A 9,469-nucleotide genomic window follows, 5' to 3' on the forward strand; every position below is an offset into this window, starting at 1 on the left:
CTGAACAAGCGGTTCTGTTTGATGTCCATGTGCAGCTTGCTGTGCCTTTAATTCCTGAGCGTTTGCTGGACTATGCTTAAAATGTCCAACAATCTTGCGACATTTGGCCAGAGCCCTTTCAAATGCGCTGTCAATAAGAGAAACTGACCGTTCTTTGCAGAATGTGGGCCATGCAGGGCATGTGTTCAAATGGAAGTAGTCTGGCGGCTGCAACCATGTTACGAGCACTGTCGGTGCCAAGCGTGGTTACCTTGTTCTTGATTTCCCATTCGTTTGCAACATTCAGAAAATGGTCAGCACACGCCTCAGCATAGTGTCTCTCTTCAGTTTTACTCACTGTTAGTGCAAACGATTGCATAGTCCAGTCGTTATCAATAAAATGCGCCATGACCCCCAAGTAATTATCATTGTTCACCGAAGTCCAGTGGTCTCCAGTGAGAGCGACGTTCCTTACTTGCACAAGCTTGCTGCACTGCTGAGCCCTCTGGTCCCCATACAAAGTGTGCAGTCTCGACACAATGGTTCCTCTCGAGGGCAGATTGTAACACTCATCTCCTGATGCAGCGCGAATGACTTCTCTCAGTCCATCATCTTCTACTATGCTAACTGGTCGGCAGTTTTTAGCTATCCAAACAACCAAGGAATTGGTTAATTTTTCTCTCACATTTTTTGTTATTCGTCCACGAGCATCATACTCCTGAAGCGTAGACTGGCGAGGTCCCGTAGAGGTGGATTCAGTTGGGTGTTTTGCTCTCAGGTGATACGCCAGTGATGAACTGCTTCTGTGGTACTTGAATTCAGCTTTGCAAATTGTGCATCTTACTCTCGTTTTGTCCAACAAGCCATCAGGCAATTTCTTAAAGAGAAACTTTCCACCCAAAAGTCCACCCTCGTCCATGCTTACGTGTGTTAGCTAGATAGTAGCATGGTGTCACTTCTTCTTCTAATCATTTCTGTCAGGCCAAACGCCAGCATAGCACACTGTTGCCCCCCCCTCCAGAGGTGCTCATGCGTTTAAAGGTCTTAGATTACAGGAAATTGATAAAAAAAAAAAAAAATCAGCGTTACATTTTTTTAACGCGTTAAACATTTCGCATTGATCTTAACAATTAACGCGATAATTTTGACAGCACTAAAATATACATATATACACATACATACATATACACATACATACATATACACACATACATATACACATACATATACATACACACACATACATACATATACATATATACACATATATATATACATACACACACATACACACACATACATATATACACACACATATATATATATATATATATATATATATATATATATATATATATATATATATATATATATAAAAAAACACCCAGCACGCCCCTACGGGCGGTTTATCCTTCAAGCTCGGGTCCTCTACCAGAGGCCTGGGAGCTTGAGGGTCCTGCGCAGTATCTTAGCTGTTCCCAGGACTGCGCTCTTCTGGACAGAGATCTCCGATGTTGTTCCCGGGATCTGCTGGAGCCACTCGCCTAGCTTGGGAGTCACCGCACCTAGTGCTCCGATTACCACGGGGACCACCGTTACCTTCACCCTCCACATCCTCTCGAGCTCTTCTCTGAGCCCTTGGTATTTCTCCAACTTCTCGTGTTCCTTCTTCCTGATATTGCTGTCATTCGGAACTGCTACATCGATCACTACGGCCGTCTTCTTCTGTTTGTCTACCACCACTATGTCCGGTTGGTTAGCCACCACCATTTTGTCCGTCTGCATCTGGAAGTCCCACAGGATCTTAGCTCGGTCATTCTCCATCACCCTTGGGGGCATCTCCCATTTTGACCTTGGGACTTCCAGGTTATACTCGGCACAGATGTTCCTGTACACTATGCCGGCCACTTGGTTATGGCGCTCCATGTATGCCTTGCCTGCTAGCATCTTGCACCCTGCTGTTATGTGCTGGATTGTCTCTGGGGCATCTTTACACAGCCTGCACCTGGGGTCTTGCCTGGTGTGATAGACCCCAGCCTCTATGGATCTTGTACTCAGAGCTTGTTCTTGTGCTGCCATGATTAGTGCCTCTGTGCTGTCTTTCAGTCCAGCTTTGTCCAGCCACTGGTAGGATTTCTGGATATCAGCCACCTCCTCTATCTGCCGGTGGTACATACCGTGCAGGGGCCTGTCCTTCCATGATGGTTCCTCGCCTTCCTCCTCTTTCTTGGGTTTCTGCTGCCTGAGGTATTCACTGAGCACGCTGTCAGTTGGGGCTATCTTCGTGATGTATTCATGGATGTTTCTTGTCTCATCCTGGACTGTGGTGCTGACACTCACCAGTCCCCGGCCCCCTTCCTTCCGCTTAGCGTACAGCCTCAGGGTGCTGGACTTGGGGTGAAACCCTCCATGCATGGTAAGGAGCTTTCTTGTCTTTATGTCAGTGGCTTCTATCTCCTCCTTTGGCCAGCCTATTACCCCAGCAGGGTACCTGATCACGGGCAGGGCGTAGGTGTTGATGGCCCGGATCTTGTTCTTACCGTTCAGCTGACTCCTCAGGACTTGCCTGACCCTCTGCAGGTACTTGGTGGTTGCAGCTTTCCTAGCGGCCTCTTCATGGTTCCCATTCGCTTGCGGGATCCCCAGGTACTTGTAACTGTCCTCTATGTCTGCAATGTTGCCTTCTGGTAGTTCAATTCCCTCAGTTCTGACTACCTTCCCTCTCTTTGTTACCATCCGACTACACTTCTCCAGTCCGAACGACATTCCAATGTCATTGTTGTATAGCCTGGTAGTGTGTATCAGTGAATCGATGTCTCGTTCACTCTTGGCATACAGCTTGATGTCATCCATGTACAGGAGGTGGCTGACAACCGCTCCGTTTCGTAGTCGGTATCCGTAGCCAGTCTTGTTAATGATCTCACTGAGGGGGTTAAGGCCTATGCAGAACAGCAGTGGGGACAGAGCATCTCCTTGGTAGATCCCGCACTTGATGGTGACTTGTGCTATGGGCTTGGAGTTGGCCTCTAGTGTTGTACGCCACATCCCCATTGAGTTCCTGATGAAGGCTCTTAGGGTTCTGTTGATCTTATATAGTTCTAGGCATTCCAGTATCCAGCTGTGGGGCATTGAGTCATAGGCCTTCTTGTAATCAATCCAGGCTGTGCACAGGTTGGTCAGTCTGGTCTTGCAGTCTCGGCTGACTGTTCTGTCTACCAGTAGCTGGTGTTTTGCGCCTCTGGTATTCTTGCCCATCCCTTTCTGTGCCCCACTCATGTATTGACCCATGTGCCTGTTCATCTTAGCCGATATGATGCCTGACAGGAGCTTCCATGTAGTACTGAGGCAGGTTATTGGTCGGTAGTTGGATGGGACCGGTTCCTTCTTGGGGTCCTTGGGGATCAGGACCGTCCGACCTTCGGTTAGCCATTCCGGGTGTCTCTCGTTAACTGCTGTGCTGCCAGACGTTCGTGGAGTGCAGTCAGCTTCTTCAGCCAGTAGGCGTGAGCCATGTCGGGCCCTGGTGCTGTCCAACTCTTCATACTGGAGACCCTTTCTTGGATATCTGCCACTGTGATGGTTACTGGACCCTGTTCAGGGAGGTTGCTGTGGTCTGCCCTCAGATCCACTAGCCACTGAGCATTGCCGTTATGGGTTGCGTCCTTCTCCCATATGCTCTTCCAGTATTGCTCCGTCTCCAGCCTTGGTGGTGCTGTTCTGTTATTGTTCCCTTGCCACTGAGAGTACACCTTTGCTGGTTCTGTGGAGAACAGCTGGTTTATTCTCCTGCCTTCTATCTCTCTGGTGTACCTCCTCAAGCGGCTGGCCAAGGCTGTGAGTCTTTGCTTGGCCTCAGGTACGGACAGCTTGCTGTATTTCTTATGCACCTTCTTTGTCGCGCCTTTCTGCAACTCCGTTAGTTGGCTAACCTCCCTTCGTGCTACTTTGATCTTGCTCTCTAGCCTCCTTCTCCATGGAGGGTACTGCCCCTTGTGGCTGTTCAACTTGTAGCCAAGCATCTCACTGATCACTGCTGCCGTAGTGTAGATCAGCTTGTTAGTGTCGGTAATCGTGGTTGTAGGTATCGTCCGTAGTGCTGCATTAACATCATCTAGCAGACCTTCTGAGGGTACTTCACGTAATCTTGGTAACCGGCTACGGGGGATCCAGGTTTCAAGCTTGGCCATGATCCTATCTTTCAGGTCAGTTCCTCTCGCACTCAACGATCCTTCTCCTATCGCACTTGGGGCTATGTACCCAATCTTGGGTGGGGGTGATGATATCTCCCCCCTGACCTGGCGTCCTGACTCCTCCTTGCCGTAGCATTTATGTTGTACCTCGTCAATCTCTAGCTGTGATAGCAGTCCCTTCTTTCGAATGTTGGAACACTGAGCTACTAGTTGTTTCGCCGTCATTGTGGATGTTGGGTATCGAAGAATCCATAGGCCCCTCATCCTATTCATGTAACCCCTTCCGCCAGGGTTACTTGCGTAGTAGCATTCCAACAACGCCCTGTTTTCATCTCTTGCCCACCGATGCCTTCTTGTTCCAGTAGCCCACTTGTCGTCAGGGTGCCCTGGTTCCTCAACACCTGACGCGGACCTTGTTGATCCGGGCGACGTCCGAGCCGGCATGCCGTCATATTTATCTGTCTTGCTCATGTCTGCGGTAGGCTCGCTTAGCATAGGGGGTCTAGCCTTAGGACCCTTACTGGATACAGACGCCCCCAGGCAGGAATCGAACTTGCGATCCTCTCCTCCAAAGGCGTGTAGTCTACGAACAGTGAACACCCGTGTGCACACCTGTGTGGATCAACGCGCTTGTATACAAAAGGTTTTCCCATGTAACGGTCTGCTAGAGGGTGTGGAGGCCCACAGCCCCGTCCCCCAGGGCATGAAGCAGGCATGGAGGAGATCCAGGCTCCAGACATCCAGAGGACCCAGAGTGCGAGAGCCCAAGGAGTACCACCGGAGGGGCATCCGTGCCACCCTCCTGGGAAGGGCTGAGGAGATCCCCAGACGAGGGGGTCACCCAGCAGCCACGGAGCAGAAGCCAGAGGGGGCCGCACCGGCGTGCCATAGTGAACCGAGTTGCAGGCCCCGAGGCCGGAGGCCCGAGGGCCCCCTTTGCCCCGGAAGAGGCCTGACCGAGCGACAGGCATCGGGCCCCGCCAAGTAGCCACCGGGAGTGAGCCGGTGCATACCTGAGCGCCCAGCCCGGACACCAAGAACCACCAATGCACCAACCCCTGAGGGCATCAGCCACCAGCAGGGAGTGTGGTGAGGGGAGATAGGCCTCCACACTTGGAGGGCCTGGGAGTACCCAGGGAGGTGGAGTCTAAGACCCGACCTGACATATAGACACAGACAAACAGGCACACACAGACACAAACATGCTTTCCCACCCTCATGCACACATATACAAACACTCAGCACTCACCCAACGTAGGGACAGACATACATAGACATGTACACACAATCATACTCCCCAAACATACTCCATGCCCTGGGTCCAGGCACCCTCGCCCCCAGAGGGGGAAACGGCACCCAGACCCAAGAGATGTGACCCTTTCCCCCGGGGTGGAGGCAAGCAGACCGCCCCAGGCTCCGCAGCAGCAGGGAGGCCAATCGGACAGCCAACACCTCCTCCCAGCCCCCGCCCCGATGGCTAGTAGAGAACGGGGGTGTGTGAAGACCCCATACCTCCCTCCTCCCGCTCATGTGTAGTGTTGCTGCGTGTTGTTCTAAAGTGCATTTAAAAAAAGGGAGGGCATGGTGCTGCTGCCAGAGAGCAGCAGGTGTTAGCACGGCCCCTCCCGAGAACCCTCAATGTCTACATGGATTTAAAATTGAGAGGTGGGCACCGGCGCCAGAGGTAGGGTTGAATACACATATTAAACAAATATGTGGGACTTCTTTCTTCCATTTGCATAATATCTCTAAAATTACAAATATCTTGTCTCAGAGTGACTTTTTTTTTTTGGCCTGTCCTGTTCAGTACTTTAGCAATCAGAATTATTGTCTGAAGGCCAAGAAAGATGCCCAACGGATTTATTTTTCCAAGTCGGTCATTATGGCCATATTGATCCACGTGATTGATCGTCGTTGTTGTTGTCGTCATTGTCGTTGTTAATTAATTAATTAATTTTATTTTAAGTTATTACAAACTGGACGGACATGAATGGGGGTTAGGAAAGGGAGAAAGAAAGGGAGAAAGAAAGAAAGAAAGAGAGAGGGAGGGAGGGAAAGAAAAACAAAGGGGAACAGGAACAGTGAGAGAAGACACTAAAAGAAAAATCTGCTGGATCACCTGTTGGAACAAAAAAGAAAAAAGAAAGCAAGCAAAAAGTGAACAACACAGTAGGGAGACCACAGCAAAAACCTAGATAAGTAGAGTAACAGTAAATAATAAATATTGAATGTTACTGAGCAGCACGCATGACCGACAGTGCACGGCATGCTTTGAGGCAGCAGCCAAGGAAGATATAGTGTGTGTCTGTGAGCACCCGTGTGTACACCTGTGTGCACACCTGTGTGTGCTAATGCAAGTGTATTCAAAAGGTTTCTCCATGTAACTATCTGCTAGGGGGTGTTGGGAGCCATAGCCCTTCCCCCCAGGGCATGAAGCAGGCATGGAGGAGATCCAGGCCACAGACATCCAGAGCGCCCCCAGAGCACGAGAGCCCAAGAAGGGCCACCAGGGGGCAGCTGTATCACCCTCCTGTAAAGAGCTGAGGAGAGCCCCAGATGTGGGCTCACCCAGCAGCCACGGTGCAGAAGCCAGAGGGGGCTGTGGTGGTGTGCCCGCAGGCTCTGCCGGCAGCCAGCCACGCCAGAGGAGAATCGAGCCACGGGCCCAGACCTGCTTTATCTTTGTGCCCTTGGTTTCTGACTCGCTTGCTGCCCCCTTGTATCTAAAGAACCAAGACATTCTGGTGCAACAGGTTTAGTATCTACACATACAATAGAAACCCAAAAACAAAAGCTAACTAAACTTAAGACTGACTGTAAAACTGGAACTTTACCTGTCTTTAAAATACAAAAAGTCACAAAAACCCAATAACCTCAAAATGCTGAGTCAAAAGACCCAGCACCCTGACAGAGCCCCTCCCTCAAGGGGTGGCTTCCAGATGCCCCCAGGAGAGGTTGCGCCTGGAGAGGTTCTCCTGAACCCCCAGCGAGAACAGATGCAGAGCCAGCAGGTGCGGAGACTTCTGGCTGAGGGGACGCAAACTGTAGCTGCACAGGGCACGCTGTCGGCGTGGGATGCAACGGCTGGGGCTGTGCAGGGCAAACAGTCTGTCCAAAGTTTGTCAGCACCGCGCAGTCCTCAACTGGCTGAGTGAGCTCACAAGACCTTCGAGCAGAGGGTGGCAGTGACTGAACAGGTTGCTGAGCTACTAACTGAGCTGGTGACAGAGTTAATGACTGAACTATGGATAAAAGCACGGGTTGTAGTGGTGATTGAGATTATGGTTGTAGTGATGGTGGATCAGCAGGTAGCTGAACTTGTGACTGAGCAGGTGTCTGATTCTTGGCTGCTCTCCTCCGGGGAACAGGAACGGGTACTGGGCCTGGCCGAACACCAGCCATCCCCACCCGAGGAACAGACACGGGTGCAGGGACGAGCTGGGCTCTGGCTGCCCTTACCCTGGGAGCCGGTGTAGGAGCTAGCTGGGCCTCTGCTGCTCCCACCCGAGGAACTGAGACGGGTGCAGGAGTCGGCAGGGTCACAGTTGACCTCACCCGGGGAACCGGAACAGGCGCAGGCAACGGCTGGGTGTCCATCAACCCCACCCGAGGAGCAGGTACGGGTGCAGGGATGAACAGAGCCTCTGCCATGCTGGGGACAGAAGCAGGAACCAGCTGGACCTCAGCCACCCTCACCCGAGGAACTGATACAGGTGCAAGGAAAAGCTGGGCCCACGCTGCCCTGAAAATAGGAACTGGAGGTGGGGAGCGGAGCACAGGAGCAGTAACAGTCACTGGGTAAACGAGGTTGATGGTGCCAAACACAGTTTTAGGAGATTTAGGTTTAAAGCAAGCAGCAGGTCCTAGAAAATCCACTGCTTTTAAACTCTTCAGGTTAGAGCTAGTGGACCTGGAGGAGATTAGCTCAGAGACAGTCACAGAAGCAGTTTCAAAACAGACAACATCAACAACTGTCTCTTGAGGCACAGTGTGCTGTCTAACACAGGTCAGAGAAGGGGGAACGCCAGAGACAGCACCTTGCAGAATCTTGGATGGAATGACAGTCACAGGTTGAGAAACAGAATCAATTTTCAAACAGTCCATGGGTGAACTGACACGGCTGGCTGACTCAGATCTAACTGGATGGGGAACCACGCAGTCCAGGGACGAAGTAACACCCACAACAGTTTTCACAACAACAGGTTCAGAGGAATAGTGAACAGGATCAAGCATGCATTGCCGTGGGTCACAAAACTTGACCTAATCAGCCAACTCTGTAATGCTTAACCCCAGTCTTTTGGCTAGCTTGACGAAGGAAGTGGCCATCTTGTTACCACTCACTCGAGAAACTGAATGATTAATCCAGGGGTGTCCAAAGTCCGGCCCGCGGGCCAAATGCACCCCGCGGTCCATTTTTAATTGGCCCTCAAGTAATTTTATAAATAGGATAGAAAATGGCCCGCACTTCAACTTTTGCTTGAGTGTATTGCACTTCTTAGTTTTAACACCAGGGGGAGCTACTGTTGATCAAGGCAGTTGGTCTACCAAAAAGGACAATCACAGAAGAAATTTACCCCAAGTTACTAAACATGGCAGAACCAAAGAAGCGAAAGGTAGAAAGTGAGTGCAGAAAATTTCAGACACGGTGGGAGAGTGAATATTTCTTCAAAGAATTCAAGGGGACGTGTGTCTGTTTGATCTGCACTGAAACTGTGGCAGTTATGAAAGAGTATAATGTATGACGTCATTATGAAACCAAACATCAGGCCTATGCATCCTACACTGGTGCTGAGCGAGAGCAGAAATTAAAGCAAAGGGTAGCTATCCTGCGGGGTCAGCAACAGTATTTTTTTCGTGCTCAAATTGTCCAGGAAAAGGCTCCAATAGCAGCTATGAGGTCGCCCAACTCATCGCAAGACATGGCGAGCCTTTTTCAGATGGAGACCTCATAAAACACGGCCTCGTTAAAGTCACCGAAATAAAGTGCCCGGAAAAAGTGCAGGACTTCAACAACGTCAGCATGTCCAGAAGTACAGTTGTGCCACGCATTGAAGACTCGTCAGCCAACATTAAACTGCAACTGTCTGATAAAGCTTGTGCTTTTGATTTTTACTCCATCGCACCGATGCCACAGACGCCGCACAGCTGCTAATTTTTTTTGCGGGGAGTGGACGAGAGCACGAGCGCTTTAGGTGAGTAAAAATATATTCCACAGTACCGGTGTGTTAATAAGCATGCATGTGCAGGTACACATGCTTCAAATATCAATAATGCGCATCAATTCTGTCACTACCCTGCTT

This window comes from Oreochromis niloticus, linkage group LG5 (assembly GCF_001858045.2).
Source record: "Oreochromis niloticus isolate F11D_XX linkage group LG5, O_niloticus_UMD_NMBU, whole genome shotgun sequence".
NCBI classification, from domain to species: domain Eukaryota; kingdom Metazoa; phylum Chordata; class Actinopteri; order Cichliformes; family Cichlidae; genus Oreochromis; species Oreochromis niloticus.